Source organism: Electrophorus electricus, chromosome 25 (genome assembly GCF_013358815.1).
Source record: "Electrophorus electricus isolate fEleEle1 chromosome 25, fEleEle1.pri, whole genome shotgun sequence".
In the NCBI taxonomy this organism is placed as follows: Eukaryota; Metazoa; Chordata; class Actinopteri; order Gymnotiformes; family Gymnotidae; genus Electrophorus; species Electrophorus electricus.
In genome coordinates this window covers 11,902,541-11,920,960 of record NC_049559.1, presented here as the reverse complement: position 1 = coordinate 11,920,960, position 18,420 = coordinate 11,902,541, and positions in this window count along the sequence as shown.

The following is an 18,420-nucleotide window of genomic DNA, read 5'->3' as shown; positions in this document are numbered from 1 at the left end:
AAAGAAGATACCATCATGATGATCTTTTTATGCTCACGGTTTATAATTCTATTTTATGTATCTCCGTAGGTTCACACGATCACGAGTTCCTTGTTCCTGATAACATTGTATGGTGTTATACATGTTGGCAACCTCTGTATGATGAGCTGATGAACAAAATAAACCCGAGTTACAATTTTTTTCAGTTTTAAAGGCCACTAAAGTCTTTTGCAACCCGAGTTACAATTTTTTTCAGTTTGAAAGGCCACTAAAGTCTTTTGCAGCTCCTCTTCATGAAAGATCCCATCTATATTTTCCCCATCAAAATCCCGTAATTTGTGTACAGGAGGGTCTCTCCTTAGACATTCAGAAACGGTAAAATATTCATCCATAAAGTGATTCATCCTGCTCGTACCCTTTCTCAAAATGTCTTTTTAATCGTGACATTCTGATGGTATCACCGACTCTAAACTTCAATCTTAGTTTTTCCACCTTTTTCGGTTGAAACAACCCATACAAGGTTTTAAACACCGTGAAGGAATTTCCTTCGTTCACTTCAACGGATTTCATTTGAATGCTTCTGTGAAAGCTGTTGTTATAAGCATGAACCAAGTCTTGTACCACATCGATGTATTTTCTCGTATTGATGGCTGTGAAGTATCTCCACATTTTGGTTTTCAACATCCTGTTGAACCGTTCACACACTGATGCTTTTTGTCCCGTCCCAGTAGCAAATTGATTGACGTTGTTTTTTTCATTAATGTTTTGAAACTTTTATTAAAAAATTATTTCCCTTCATCAGTCTGAAGTTTTTTAGGAACTCTGCCTTCTTTTAGAATTGAAACAAAGGCTTTGGTAACCTGTCTTGTTTTTCATCATGCATACCCAAGCATACTTGGAAAGTATATCTATACACGTTAGCATAAATTTCATGTTCCCGTTATGTTGGTCATGTCCACCAAATCGGCCTGCCATTGTTCATCTGTGTTTTTTTACAATGACTCTGTTTCTTTTAAATTTCACAGAGATTGGTTTATGTAGCATGTATGCATCCTGAGCTGCTAACCAGTTTTTGATTTCCTTATCATCAATCCGTTTACCGATTTCATCCACCACGGACCTTTGCAGACTCTTGACCCCTCCATAGGATCCTGGGTTTGAAGGAGTGTAGTAAATATTTTTCAGCAGACGTTCAGTCATGGAGAAATGATTGAAACACAATGAAAAGAGTGCTAGATTGGATTATGGTTTTATTAGCATCTTTTCAGCAAAAGAGGATATGTTTACGTTACATTCAATTAAAAATGAAAGCATGCAATCAAAGGATTTATATACAACAACCTTTTCATCATTACTTAGTTTCAAAACACATACATCTATTACATATGTGAATATATATATAATATATGCCCGTTTTTACATTCATCGGGTTTTCAAACATATGTGAAATAACATGACATATGTATATATATATATATATATATATACATATGTGTAAAGGATAACATGTATTATTGGCTTCCGATACTAGAGAACTCCACTGACTAGACTCACATACTACACACATCAGCTTTTCCAAATTATATGCGGATTTGATATTATCAGTTTACGGTTCTGACTCTATTTTCAAGGGTTTTACAGAACAGCGTGATCAACTTCGTCCTCAGCACTCTTTTTTTTTTCTCGGTTGAAGGACCAGCGCTGGTGTCCATGCAGATTCCCATTTGGCTCAAGTACCAGGGTTCAGGCTTGTGTGCAGCTTCCAGTAGTACTCGACATCGCCGTGTACCTGCTCCCCGCATGCTATCGTTTTCATTGTTCAGGTTTTCATGCAGCTTCCAGTAGTCCATGACGTTGTCATGTACCTGCTCCATGCACATGCTATCGTTTTTTTCATTCAGGTTTTCGTGCAGCTTCCAATTGTCCACAACGTCGTCTTGTACCTGCTCCCCGCGCACGCTATTGTTTTTTACTATGAACTCTTTGAGAGTGGATTTGATATTCTGTTCTTCCTGCAGGTCGGTTACCACTACCTCAGCGATTGCCTGAATCTTGCTAGAGGATGGAGGTATCTGAATGCCGCACAGCTTCAAAGCTCTGGCTAGAGTATGTATGAACCACGGCTTGAACAGTTTATTGTATCAGCTTAGGTGTGTTGAGGCTGAAATAGGATTCATCCGGATCGTACAGGCATGTGTGCTGACGCTCACTAGGATGGTCAATAGCACACTTTGGGCCCTTAACACTTTTCAGTGCATTCCACATCTGAGAGTGGTGTTGGGGAGGGGTGGATTGTAATTTACAGCTTTTCTTTTTTCCAACTACACTTCTTCCTTAAAGCCGTATTTTACGGTACTTCGCTACTTTAGTTCACAGTCGTAATTGTACTGAGTAGTGTCCTCGTTGCCTGTAGATTGGCAATTAGTGGAAGAGGCTGGGTGGACTACATTATGCTAGTAAAAATAATTTCAAAGGACTCGAAAATCATAACCAGCTTTTTGGTTTTCCTTAGTCACTTAATGGTTTCTACTGCACATGTATGAATAATATCAGATTACGCTCCATGGTCAAGGCTGTCACCTAAATGAGAAACCACAGCCAGGAGTCTGTGGGTGCCGGTGGGTGCACATTCCTGCAACCAACAACTACATCTGTTTTTTTCATACGATTAACTGAAAATGCATCATGGATCGTTGAAACCCCATCTCTGTATTAACAGGCCTCTTTCATTCTTTCTCATTCTGTCTCTGTGTCTCTCTCAGCCTGTATCTCTTCTTTTTGGTCTCTCTCTCTCCTCACCGGTGGGCTTACGTGCTGTCCTCTAGCTCCCTGTCCTTCTCCTCTCTCATTTACTACTGATGGGTTAAAAGAACTTAGTCATTATGGCAGAGACTAGGATGGTCAATAGCACAGCCGTGACAGTTTTCTCTCATATCTTCATCAATAATTCTATACATCAGATTCCTGATCACAGCTCGAACGACGACTGCTAGCACCGGTGGGTTGATGCACCCATCGGTTTCGTTGTTATTCATGTTTTCATTAAAGCTTGTTTCAGAGGGTCCGCTCTCACTGTCATTCACACTTGCAAGAGCCACTTTATTGTCATGAGTTCATTGTTGGAGTATAAAATATCGGACCTGTTTCTAGACTCATCGTTTCAAGCTGTAATATTTCGGCGGGTCCATGCCCCCCCTATGCATATTAGATGGGCAGGGGTGTGTGAGGTGGGGGTAGGAAATGTTTCTCTTTGTCTGTTGTTCGTAGGTAGTTGGCTAGGCAGAAGGAATCGTGGGTCTGACCAGGTGGGACCACAGACAGCACAAGGGACCTTGCATCAATAGATTAAAAATTGCTTCACCAGAGCACTAAAGAATCAAGTTCATTTACGTTTATTTGCGTTTTTATTACATTTTGCTGTTACTTCAACCCAACCCTGCTGGAAGCAGCTTTTGTGCATTGCCAATGGGGGGAGCCTTGCAATGCCATCCATGGTTGAGCACTTGTTCACCAACCTCTGACATTCAGAACTCTAAGGATTGGAGACACCATTCTTTTACTTTGGGAGGAGAAATTTTGAATGAATGCAATTTTAAATATAATCAGTAAATTAGTCAGCCTGTGATATTGCCGTTTCTGTCCTTTTCTATCCACCTGTTTCCTGTAGGATGACTAAAGAAAGTTTCGTTCCTAGAGCTTCCCAAGTTCAACACTGTTTAGTCAATACACAATTCAATTCAATAGAAATAAAGATCCAGACTTTGAAATAATTGAAGAGAACTGCTGGTCCTGTCTTTATTCTGAGCTCAATGTTACAAATGAGGCATTGACTGGAGAATGTCTAATAGTCTCAGGTGGGCACATCTTTTATACATTTTCTTCAAGGACCCTTACATAACCATTTTTATTTTTTCATAATACTTGTCCAGGTTCCAATATTGTTCTCCAAACCATAAATTATTCAGTGTTTGCAAATTGATATTCAATACTTACACCAACCGGTTCTTGGTACCATTATGTTCTACCTGAACTACTTTTTTTTTTTTTTTTTAAGGCGATCCTATTCTATATCACCGGATGCCCATATTGGTTCTTCCGGTGATGTCCATATTGTTTCTACCAGTGTATTTTTCCGCTTAAGATATCTTTATTAACTCATTTCCCCTCTTTCATGACTTTTGTCATGAACCCATTATAGTCAGCGTTTTTGTTTGCAATCTATCGATGATATATTTTTTTATTGATAGTGTTTTAATAGTTTGTTTATATACTTAATATACTTAATATAACTCAATTGGTTAATTGACTATCCCCAACCTTTCATTCCTTCTTACCTATACGTTGTGTCCAAGGTGGCTATCTCTGCTAGCAGAGACCCTATCTAAACATCATCAGGCATGGGGCAGGATAGTTGAGTTGTTCCTTCTACTAAAATATTACACTTCATAATTTTACTAATACTGTGAGTAACTGTAACCTATTGATATGAACTACTGTATGTGAGCTCACTAATACATTCCTAACCATCTAGGAAGTCAGGAAGGTTCTCTTGCTGTGCTGATTCGGTACACTGGATGATTAGACATAATGTATAAAGCAAAGTAAAAGAAAACAACAAAAGTAACTGGGAAATGCGAGATAAGTAGGAACAAAAAACAAAATTGGATAAAATAAAATAAAAACATAAACCACCATCAAGTAGGAGCTGAATTTATATCCTTACCCAGCAAGACAAGACAGTATTACCATGGCTCTAATTTAGAACGAAATCTACTGCATCACCATGAATGGTCATGCTAAACATTTTATCCAGCCTCTACCTTAAACAAAAATGACCTAATGTCAATCAAATAGAAGAAGACTAAAACAAAGAAAGTCATCATGTAGTCAAACAGTAAAGAAATGATAACAAAACAAAAAACAAGAAAAAATAAATAAAACCATAAAAGCGAAAAAGCCATCATGTAGCCTCCATGCTCCTCCTCATTTCCCCCAATATCAAATACACAAATTTAAAGACATAATTTATGCTGAGGCCTAGAGAGGTCTTTCCTCTATGAAACCAGTTTATTCCGGACCATCCACACTTTTCTGATACAATATCATTTTATTACCTCAAGAGGGCCCCCAGTACAAATGTAGAAATGTGTCTACATATTTGATCTTTTTATTAACCACTGCTCCTCTAACACACATAGACACATATTTCTTATTGTTTAATTTCTTTCTACTGGACAAATTTGTACCTTGCTATGTTTTTCAGTTATCTCAGAACGACGACTGGTTTCCAAAGTTCTGTCCAGGCAACGAGCAGCTTTTACCTTCTCCTTACCATCATTACTTGGTCTTAACCATCAATATTTGCTCCTTTTCTCACTCACATCCATATCACCCACTCTCCCTGACCTGTCAACATCCTCATACTTTCTGAATGAACCAGAGTGAACAGGAAATAAAAAGTATAGTACGAAATCTAAAAACATTAACGTTGTCTGAATATGACCGAGACCATTGATGAACACTGCATGAATGTGTGACTATTTAACTTTCCAGGAAACTTAGACATGATAAGCTAAAGTCAGTAGTAATGGTTGATTGATTTCGCATTTACAAACTGACCCATTCTCACCAAAAATGTCTGTTTCCACTTAACACAATTACTGACACTTTTAAGTAAAAATATTTATTTCTACAACTACAGTTTCAGCGCGAAAGGCCGTATTGACGTTAAGGTTACCTTTTCCTGCAAATCAAGCGTTAGATAGTCAGTAATAGTGAGTGTTATAATAAAAAGTGAATCATTAGCAGATGAGAACACTGATGCATCCTAACACAGCTGGTGAGTGGAATATTTAAATGTATTACCTCGATATAAAGGGGAGGGGGGCGGGCTAATTTGAGCATATCTGAATATCTGGGGGGGATGTGTCTCTCACAATATGGATTGTGACTACAGTCTTGCATAACATTCATTTTTGCAGACTTGCCCCTCAATTAAACGATACACAAAATTAGCTAGCTAGCAAGATAAAGAGTTAACCTAGCTAGCTAATTCTGGTTCATACTGGGTCATTTGACATACAGCTGGTCATAACGACATAGCTACAAGTTTATCCTTCGGTCATACAGTTTGATGCATTAATGACATTTACCATCTCCAGTTAACATTTTACTTCACGTTTTGGCATTTTTACCACAGGTTTTTACCATAGCGTTTGTGTACTCAAAGTTTCGTTGAATAGTTAGCTAGCTGGCTAGCCTAGCTAGCGCTAGACCAAAGGCTTTGATCTAACAGAAAGAAACAAAGCAGAACAAAAATGGATTTTTACATTAATCATTGAAAAATAATTAATCATATTGGTGACCCTTGTTAATAAAAGGGGACAGAATAACCTCGTCATTACTGGAATTTCCTATAATTACATTGTGTTTTAGTGCCGTTTCTGACGATTTTGTATCATGGCAAGTTTTAGCCACCTACCGTTAGCTAACTGAAGGCTAATCAGTTAATGTAGTTATAACAGGAGGAAAGCAGCATAGGCTAGGGTGAAATTTAGGTTACCTTCACATTACGATATATTAATTAGTTAACGTTAGTTTAGTTTGTTTAAGATCAATAAATAATACGATTAGTTTAATTTTAAGTAATTAACATGTCACTGGCCAAATGAACACAGAAGTATCAAGAAGACGTGGGCGAAGTAATGTTATAGCTTTATTACTGGCTTGGCCCACAATGTGAGGAGGGTCGAACTGCTGGCGTGTGGTTCAGTTTAACATCAATATTAACGAAAAGGTAACCAGTATTCTGGTTATTCGATGTATCCTGTTTCGTCGAAATGTCATTTTACTTTTTATGGTTAAGCACAACATCGAAAAGAACTACGCGGGTCCACCAGAAACCTGACCTGATGGTGATTGATGTACCTGTGTGTTAACGCGTGGTTGCACCGCTCCGTGGGTAATAGAAATCGACCGAACACTGGCGCTTTCTGTGGACATAATTTAAGCCCTGCCCTTGAGAGAAAGCAAGATATTTATAACTTGGCTATAGAGCAAAACATCCGTAACCCAGTCCTGTAAGTAGTATATTTTAATCACGATAAAACGAGACAGTCGTGTGTATATTTATGGCATTTGGCAGAGGCTATTATCGAGAACGACTTACAAAAGTACTGTTGTCGTTTACTCATAGAATGAAAACATTTTAGCCAGTATAGTAGGTTAGATACCAATGAACTAGAATACAGTATATTAGAATACAGTAGAATACAGTATATTAATGTGATGCCTAGAAGTGCAAAATACATATAATCTCTCTCAGACAACAATCGGTGCAATAAACAATAAACACTAGAGCTTCCTTTAGTCAGCATCAGTGCAAAAAACAATACCCTATAATAAGTACTAGAGTTTCAGTTAGTCAGCATAGGAGCATGGTAAGTGTTCATTTAAATATTCCACAAATAGATGGGTCTTCAGTCTGCGTTTGAAGACTGCAAGGGACTCTGCTATCCGGAGAGCAAGCGAACATTTGTTCCACCATCTAGGATACAGGACAGAGAATAGTCTCCATGCTTGTCTTCCATGAGACTTGAAGCATGGTGTTTCAAGGCGAGCCGTACTTGAGGTTCGAAGTACTCGAGGTACAGATCAGGCTTTTACCATTGACATCATGTATTGAGGGACTGGTCCATTTTTGGCTTTGTAGGTTAACATTAAGTTTGTAAATCTGATGCAGGCAGCTACTGGAAGCCAGTGAAGGGAGCGCAGCAATGGAGTAATGTGTGAACCTTTGAAGACTGAAGACCAGTCATGCTGCTGCATTCTGGACAAGTTGTAGAGGTCTGATGGCTCTTAGAGCAAGACCACCTAAATGCTGTCACCTAAATGAGAAACCACAGCCAGGAGTCTGTAGGTGGGTGCACATTCCTGCAACCAACAACTACATGTGTTTTTTTCATACGATTAACTGAAAATGCATCATGGATCGTTGAAACCCCATCTCTGTATTAACAGGCCTCTTTCATTCTCTCTCATTCTGTCTCTGTGTCTCTCTCAGCCTGTATCTCTCTTCTTTTTGGTCTCTCTCTCTCCTCACCGGTGGGCTTACGTGCTGTCTTCTAGCTCCCTGTCCTTCTCCTCTCTCATTTACTACTGATGGATTAAAAGAACTTAGTCATTATGGCAGATACTTATACACAGCCATATTATCACTCCACTGAAAGAAAATGGCACAACTCTACCTGGCTGGGGACTGGAGTTTTCCCCCAGTTTATCATTTTGCTTTTCTTGGGGTTTTTCCTGGGTTCCCGCTGCTCCACTGAGGACAAACCACAAAGCCATTCAGTCAGCATTTTGTAGCTAAATGGGAATGGGTGGACAGAGAAGTATGTGGGCACGGGTTGATGGTACGAGCTCACCTCGACTGCTGTCTGAGAGAAGCCACCCCAGGAAGGGCAGAGAGATCCAGCTCGGACGGGACGTCCATCACGTCTGAGAGCTTTTGGCCCAGCATGTCAAACCGCTTAATGTGGAGGATGAGAATACTGTTCCAAGAGGAAAAGTGACTTAAGGACTGGAAGTGTGTGTGAGTGGAGGAGGGTGTGTGTGTTGGACTGGTTTAAAACTCATTCTTTAAGGTCATCTACGTCAGACGAGACTCACTGTGGCAGTGTGAAAAACTCCACCTCTTCAGTTGCCTTGCAGCCTACTTCACACACAAAAACGCTCCAGTAGTGTTGGCTGAAAAAAGAAAGAGACCCTTTCATTGAGAGTGATAAAATCAAAATGGCAGCATGTCATAACTGTATTCTCTCCTTTACAACACAGTAATGAAGCGTTATCCAAAGAGGGTGTGTGACGTGACAGACCTTAAAGTAAGTGTGTAGACTGTCGGTCATAGTAGGGCTCAGATTAACAGAGAGGTAGTTGTAGACATCCACTCTGCAGCTCTGCTGTCCACAGCTTTCACAAAATGGAGAACAGAAATATTAAAACATTTGCACAGAAATAACTTGCTGCATCCCTTATACAGTGTGTGAGTTATCACATGCTAATATGCTTGTGTATGTTTTACTAGTAGATAACAGCTTATCTAATGTGGAGCATCAAAACAGTAAACATGTACACTAATGCAAAGCCAGCAGAGCACGTAGAATGCTCAGTCCATGTCAGTTATGTTTTCCCAAACTCACACACTCTGGGATTTGAAAGTTATGTGATGAATAGAAGCTGAACTGGTGAGCATTTTAAATGTTCACATTTAAGTTATGTATGTTATGAAACTTTCATGAACACTTTAAACAGATGTCCGGAGAAAGCGCCTGCTCTCGGTGAGAAAATGTACACTTTAAACAAACACGTTAAGACTGGTTAAGACCAGTCCATTAACACAAATGAGATATGGAACAGTGATACATAATTACCTGGTGCATGTGAGCACAGACTTGATATGAAACTCAAAAGTTTTCCACAGGGCAGATGTAAGAGAAGAAAGAGGCCCCGAGCCTCTCTTCCTCCTCTTTCAGCTGCAGTAATTCAGGAACTCATGGGCATCCTTTGGAGGACAGCACAGGAGAACATCAACAGACTTCAACAGCAGTGAAAAAACAAAGGTGCCTGTGTTCAGTTCCTGCAGGGTACTGCGTGAGGTTCTGAGGTGTTCTGAATGGCTGAGGGGGCCGTTTAACTGGACATGATCATAATCTTCTTCAAATGCAGGGCAGCGGGCTGAAACACTCAAGCAGGGCTCCCAGGAGCTGAACCTTCTGCTTTGTGCTCCGACTGGTGAGGCGGGCCTGCTGCAGATCTGCAAAACATCTACACCCAGCAACAGGGAGACCAAGTGGTTTATATCTCTGAGCTTCACAGCACCTCCTTAAGCACTCATGATTAAACTGTTCATTTAGACCCATGTGAAGCCTCTGGTTCTGAACGGACATGTGTGCTGGTGTGTGTAGACATGCCTGGAAGAGCAGGATGTTCAAATATATGGCACAGAAATCCAACCGGAGGGCTCTCGATTGGAAGAATGTGGTTGGACCAAATCCATATAAGAGTCTGAAAGTGTGTGAGTAAAGCGCACTTTTGCGGCAATTAAAGTGTGTAAGGCTCACTCTAGCAATGATGAAAGTGTGTAAAGTGCACTCTAGTGACGATGGTGCGCATAGCTTTAGCAGGCCCGTCCAGAGCGCTCTGTATTTGTCCATGACGTCTGCCGTGTGGATCAGCGCTCAAGGAACAGCTCACATCACACCTAACCTCAGCAGAAAACACCAGACTCCACATGCTGATTGCCTTGCGAAAGCACAGACTGCCTGCATGATCCCAGCAATGTTCCTCTTTAGGACTTTGGGAGCAAGTCCCTCCTACCACACAGTAAGTCCAGTGCTCCCAAATTATATAATCATTTCTGCATTAACCTTTGAGTTTTAATTGGGTTTTTCAGCAAAACATATTTACTGAGCTTTTGCTGAAATTTAGGATATTCTATTAGTCATATAATGCTAATGTTCTTCTTGCTGTCCTGGTTGCCATGCTGGTTGCCATGCTGGTTGCTGTTCTTCTTGCTGTCCTGGGTGCCATGCTGGTTGCCATGCTGGTTGCTCTTCTTGTTGCCATGCTGTTGGCAACAATGTAGGTGTATATGTAGGTGTAGGATCAGTGCTCATTTAAATATTCCACAAAGAGATGGGTCTTCAGTCTGCGTTTGAAGACCACAAGGGACTCTGCTGTCCGGACAGTAAGCAGACATTTGTTCCACCATCTAGGATCCAAGACAGAGAATACTCTCGATGCTTGTCTTCCATGAGACTTGAAGCATGGTGTTTCAAGCCAAGCCATACTTGAGGTTCGACGTACTCAAGGTACAGATCGGGCTTTTACCATTGACATCACGTATTGAGGGACATTTTTGGCTTTGAAGGCAAACATTCAGGTTTTAAATCTGATGTGTGCAGCTACTGGAAGCCAATAAAGGGAGACCAGTCGAGACCAGTCAAGCTGATGTGTTTTGGACAAATTGTAGAGGTCTGATGTCTCTTGGAGGAAGACCAGCAAGTAGCAAGTTGCAGTAGTCTAGCCTTGAGATTACAAGAGACTGCACAAGTACCTGGGTAGCTTACTGTGAGAGAACGGGCCGAATCCTTTGTATGTTGCAAAGGAGAAATCTGCAAGACTGGGTTAGATATGAAATGTGTTATGGAAAGATGTGTGTGTTTTTTCCTGGTTCACTGCCATGATTTCCCCCCATTTGAGACCCCGTCCCATTCCCTGCCAGGTTTTCAGGACAACTGTTTTTTCTATTTAATGGCCTCTCCCACAAAAGTGAAGGAGGAAGAGACGAGAGAAGGGAGACAGTTTTGTTGGTTTGTTTGGCTTGTGATTTGAAACTTTGTATGACTTTTGTATGATCTTGTTTCCCCCATTTTCATTCTTTGGCTTTGCCCCTCCTGCTTCAGTAGATGTTGTGTATATATACTTTAGATATTGTATAGAGTGTATATTGTTTTGTTTGGTACTTTGGTGTTGGATACTGGTGGTAGGGAGTGACTGCCATTTTTGTTGGGTTTGGGTTTTTGCCTCTGTTTATGTGTCAGGTAGTTAGGAAAGTCTGTTGTATGTTTCTTTTGTTGTTAGTATTGGTTAGTGTGTCATTTTATTTCATTAGTGTGGGTTTTGTTTATTTTGGCCTGGGTTACTCCTGAAGACATTTGCACCAGTATGATTGCTTGTTTATGAATCAGAACCTCTGTACAATACACTGAAAAAAACCTTCCATTTGTGATTCTGTTTGTTTTATTGCTATTTACTTTTCACAGCTTCCATTACGTTAGCTGTTTGCATTTTCTTTTTCCTTGTTACGGCCCCACAGTCTAGATGGGGTCGTAACACATGAGTTGAGAATGACAAGTGTCCAGTTCTGCCCAGGCTGCGAGCAGCTTTAGATGGGGATACCAGGGATACACAAACATGATTATCAGAGGAGAATCTATAATTCCACAGATGAATGCTGCAGAACACCAGAAATATAAACACGAGTAGATGCGAGACAAAACATGTCAAACCTTCCACAGCACACACAGAAGAACAGGACAATACCCAGGCATGGAAGACATCATTAAAACAGGGCGACAGTGTAGGAAGGTGCAAAAGTGGAACATGTTATTAATATAAACCTAAATCTCTCTGTGATTTTTTTTTTCTTGAAAATATCCTAAGAAAAAATATATAGGACATCACCAACAACTTTGAAATGAGCATGAACTGGATTGTAAATTGATTTATAATTGATTGTATAATCAAAGGCACAATAAAATAAAAACACAAAGGTTTGTTCAAATCCCAGACTTCATAATAAAACATAATTTCAACATTCATAACTAAACAGCAACTGATTCATGCACTGTTTGTGTCTGCTCTGGATATTAAAGCAAAACTAACCTCTAAACGGCATCGTGTCCACAAGCCATCTTCAAAGTCATGTTCAACTATCAAGTCTGAATAAGTAGGTAAATAAATAAGTGACTTCACTACAACTGTGTTGTTACTTTGTCATCAAATTATGCCTAAACACCACTAATGCTCATGACACACAGATGTGTTTGAACTACTGAGCCTAGCTAATCTACTTCAACTACTTAGTCATGAGCTCCTATGAATTTGTTTTTTTACATTTCCCTTTGGGCAGCTACAATAAGGGAAATTTGAGGGAGAACTTTGACTCCAGATCGTACTAAAAAATTGTTAGTCTTTGGGGCAGCTGGTGTAGGGATAAAATATTTCAGAAAGGACTTTGACTGCAGAACATACTAAAGATTTTTTTCCAATACCCTTTGGGGCAGCTGAAATAGGGAGAAAAAAATTGCAGAACTTGGACCCCAGAGCACATTTAATTTACATTTTTTTCACGTTACCCTTCGAGGCTTCTGTAGACTAATAACAAGAGGTCTGCAGTGAGAAATCTTTCTCACACCTACCTCTTGCCTGGCAGTATGTGTGTGTCTCCTGAAGGAAAAAGAAGCAGAAAATGCAAGGGGAGAGGAGAATGGCATTGGATCTCCTCTCTGGCATTTTAACGGCATTTAGCAATGCAGAATTTAGCATTCTAGAGTAACTCTGTAATTTCTCCTTAAACAAGACTAAAACACTGAACCTGAATACTGTATGGTTTCTCTAGTCTGCAGCCCCAGAGATCACAATCTCATGTTCTCACTCATATCTAGGAAGAGTAAATAATCCATGATGGAGCCTCATAAATCCAGCAGTATACATGAGTCAAAGTAAGTAGACTTATATCAGCACTTAATACATGGAAAAAATAAAAGTATCCTCTCATTTAATGAGGTCACAAATGAGGTGAATGAATTGTAAAGTTGTACTGGGGAGAAATAGCAAAGTGACAGAAGTACAGCAGGTCACAATTAATCTAGAGCATCATAGTGAGCTTGTTCCACAAAGACATAAAAATAATAAAGGAAACATCTAATAAGCCTCACAAGACTAACGTCCCTAAAAGAACATGGTAAAACAAATATACGAATATCTTAGCTGTCTTTCCTTTTTCAAAACGAGCAAAGAGAGTGACGAAAGAAGGTCCAAAACAAAAAGTACTCATCCCTACAATTTCGGTGTAACCAAAGCACATATACAAACAAGTCACTCTTTACATAGTTGGACTCAGGCAAAGAATAAACTAACAGTACATATCATCATCAAGATTAATCTCAAGCCACCATGGACCTCCTGACATCGAACACCACACGGCCCCCTGCTGAACGGCAGTCGTACTTTATAGGCTTATCCTTGGAACACCAGCCAGTCACAGCTTGCAACAACATAATCATAGTGCCAGGACACAAACTACAACAAAGGAGAAGACACACACAAACCAACATACAAAAAAAACAAACCAATACTGCATCAGAGCTATATTGCAGATGTAACAATACGTCCATGGATGAAAAAGAGAAACCAAAAGCACCAACACATCTTGCACGTAACATGCCCTCCAAAAGGAAAGGTCAGAATTAACAGTTGTCAATCAATAAAAGACAAGCAAAAAAGTTTGACCGAAGGTGTATACTATCTCTTTCTCTCGCTAATTAGCGTACAGCACCATAAAAAAAGAGGCACTTTCTCTCTTGTTAGCACGGCAGCATTTTGAAATCTATACTGGAAGCAGCTCTCAGACCGTATGGCAAACACAAACCAGTGTCTTATGCACTGGTCCCTCATTGTACGAGGGTTTAACTTGAATATCCTGCACAATCCAGGAAGTGAAAATGTGGTAGCAGTGATGAGTGCATTAATAGGTGAAATGCTGACAAGTATTTTAGATTATGTTCATAAAATTCTATTTGGATTAAAATATTCAAATGTAATAGATTTTACTGCAGTTTTTATATTTGTAATTCTGTTTTATGTTTTATGTCAAAAATAAAAGCAGCAGTATGCCACTTTTCTGATTGTACAAAGGAACATAAGTGTGCTTTGGTTTTCTCTCTTGGATTGTTCTCTGGTTGCTTCGTGTCTGGACACAGTGACTTGTTTGCTGTTAGCTGTACTTGCTGCAGGTGTAGTTTCACTTTCGCCCCTATGTGAACACAGCACTTACTGAACTGTTAAATTAGGACAACTTCTTTACAGACTGTCAGGGGACGCTCCCCCCGTGAGTCATGTGGTATGGCCTGCCGCGTGCAGGGGGGTTCATCTTATTTGTAATCATGCCCTTTGTAATTGTACACACCTGCATGGGGTTTAATGTCTTGTGTTTTTTGTCTCTTTAAGTGTGTGTTTAAGTGTGTAAGTGTGTGTTAAGTGTGTTTAAGTGTGTGTTTTTATCTCTGATAGTGTGTGTACTCTGTTAGTCATTGTTAGTCTGCTGCTATATGTAAAACTCATATGCAATCTTCGTTCAATGTTACTATAGTCTGTGTTTCGTTAATGTTGTATATAAGTGTCACTGCTGTTGTTCGTGTCTTTTGTTAATAAATGTGTCATCCTGCTGCACGCCCATCGGCAGTCGGGCCACCAGATTCGTTACACAGATGTATGCGGAAAACAAAACCTGTAGAAGGCTTTCGTTATGCTCTTCTTCTAGTTCATCTACACTGAGACCGGACCTCTCAAACTCAAAGTATAATTTTTTCACACTTTCTCAAACTTTCATCACATATGTCCACAAACCTAAACATCTTTCCAATCTGAAATGTGTCTCGCTATTCCTGTCTACATATCCCACAGATCTCCTAGACACCATCATCATCGTAGACACCACAATCTCTGCAATTTACAGCATTTACTCCAAATGTATGGCACAATCACAGACCGTGGTGGCAGTAGTGCTCTGGAATTACCATTTTACAGTGGCATTACCAATATACAACTCTCTGGCTTCATTTTCTCCTCTTTCCTCAGATGAAATTCTTCAACTCCTGACTTCCAGCAATCCGACTACATGCCTGCTGGATCCCATTCCTTCCATTTTGTTCTAGACAATCTCGAGAGATCTGTTCCCTTTCATCTCTGTCATCATCAACAACTTTTTATCCTCTGGACATGTACCAATTACGTTCAAAGCTGCTATGGTGGTACCAATTCTTAAGAAAGATCAAAAGTTCTTGAACAAACAGATTGCAATCACTTCTCTTTTCCTCTCCCAGAACCAGATCCATGATCTCAATCAGTTAGCTACGATTGGCTAGCTCAATCAGTTGGCTACAAACCAGCACATTCAACATAAACAGCCCTCATAGCTGTAATGGAGAACCATCATGCTGCCAAACTGCAGTCTTGATTCTTCTGGACCTTCCACCAGCCTTTGACACAGTAAACCACAACATTCTCCTCTCTGCTCTCTCCTGCCTTGGTGTGACTGGCTCCACATGGAAATGGTGTATGGTGTCAGTCCTATCTGGAAGGATGGTCCTTTCAAGTAACATGGACAGGATCCACATCCAATCCATGTAAACTCTCCACCGATGTTCCCCAGGGCTGAAAGGGCCATATCCTTCATATGTTACAAAGGAAAAATTAGACCCTCTTCTTTTTGTATACCTGTTCTCTTGGTGATGTAATATCTTGACTTCTCTTAACTTTGATATGCTCACAACACCCAATTAATTCTTTCTTTCTTTCTTTCTTTCTTTCTTTCTTTCTCACCCTCCAACACGCAGGTTTTCAGAAGTATCTCAACATTGCATCATGGATGACAGCCCACCACTTGAAACTCAACCCCAGTAAAACTGAGCTTCTTTACATCCCATTAAATCCAAGCCCTTACCATGACCTCACCGTTTCCTTCAAGAACTTCCTGGTATCACTATCTGAAGCTGCTCGTAGCCTGGGCATAACTTTGGACAATTGTCCTTCTCAACACGTTACAAATTTGACCCGGTCTTACAGATTTCTCCTTTGTAACATAAGAAGGATTCGGCCCTACTACTGCAACTCGCTACTTGCTGGTCTTCCTTCAAGAGCCATCAGACCTCTACAACTTGTCCAAAACACATCAGCATGACTGGTCTTCAATCTTCCGAAGTTCACACGTCACTCCACTGCTGCGCTCCCTTTATTGGCTTACAGTAGCTGTCCGCATCAGATTTAAAACCTGGATGCTTACCTACAAAGCCAAAAATGTACCAGTCCCTCAATACATGATGTCAATGGTAAAAGCCCGATCTGTACCTCGAGTACGTTGAACCTCAAGTACAGCTCGGCTTGAAACACCATGCTTCAAGTCTAACCTACTGCACTGGCTAGGATGTATTCATTCCATGAGTAAATGATAAAGCACTTTTGTAAGTCACTCTGGATGAAAACATCTGCTAAATATCGTGAATGGAAATAAGCCTAGAAAAGTATGAAATTAATAACATCACATACAGAAATATAATAACCTTGGTAAAAAAAAAAAAAGCAAGCAAGAAAACAGACAAAATCTTTCATAGGTACTGAAAACAAAGAAATTTTACAAATCAATATGAAATTCTCTAACATAAGTTACTTATACTGAAACTTACTGATGTGGTTGGAAACATTTCCAAGAGGAACCTGTGGGTATCCAATGTGCTCCTGATGATACACACCATAATTGAAGCATTCCCAGGGATGCGCCTTTGGAATCAGACTCTGTTTGGACTGATGACACCTCTAAAGCGACACCTCACACAAGATGCAGGGATTTTGGGCAGCTGGACATCAACTTTTTCTCTGTTTTTCTGCATCTGAGGTTGAACTGAGTAAAGTCTTCAAGGATGACGCACCTGCCACCTGATGTACCACAAAAACTGTTCATCCTCCTCTCAACAGCTGCCAACGCTTTTCTCATCCTCATCATCTTCTAGATCCTCCAGAGCATCTTTGAAATAGAATTTCATTGCTCCTGCAAACCTGGTGTACACGTAAAGGGTGTACTGTATCTGCTTTTACCTCCTGTAATTATACTGCGTATTCTTAGCTTAATTCAGGAACAGAGAAAGAGATTATGCTCACAAAAGAGAAAAAGTAGGTCACTGCTAAACGTTGGCTTTTTCATTTTAGAATTTTTAATCAAATTTCTCCCAGTTGGACTCTTCTGTACAAGTTTTATTTTCATAGACAGAGACTGGTACTAAGACAAAATGGTCATTACTGAACTAAAGAATCAATCAATGTTGTGTAAAAAACCTTTAAGTCTTTAAAAAATTGTTTAAACCAATCAAATATGTTTAAGATGACAGAAGATCTTACAAATATTCTATCAATACTTTGATTTCAAGAGAAAATATGTGAAGGCATTAAATAGTTTTTCTGTCCAGATTATTGCCTTGGGCCTCATGGTTTATGGATTGTTTATATGGTATGTCTTCAGATAATACTCATTTTGAAACTGAGTTTGCTTGAAACACAAGTATGAATGGAACAAGAAGATGAATAAGACGCACTACAATACACTCCTCTGTGAGACAACCAACAGACTTTTGTTGCAGGAAATGGAGAAGACTGCCAAGGAAAGAGCAGCCATAACATGTTCAAAATACACAACACCAATCATGAGGAATGAAGCGGAAGTAGCTGCAAGGCTGCAAAGACCAAATGATGTTGAGAGTGCATAGAGGGCAATCTCTGAGCATACCTACATGGTACAGGAAATGGAGGAGCAAAGACTCAGTTCTGCAGAACCACAACCAGCACGGCAACCAGCATAGCAACAAGAACAGCAACCAGCACGGCAATCAGGACAGGAAGAAGAACAGCAACCAGCACAGCAAGCAAGACAGCACCAAGAACATTAACATTATATGATTAATGCAATATCCTAACATTCAGCAAAAGCTCAGTAAATAGGGTTTGCTGAAAAATCCAATTAAATCCCCAAAGTACATTTTTTTCTGCACTTTGCAATGTTTGTGGTGCTCGCATTCACTTAACGTTGGATTAGGAGACAGATTAAACAGC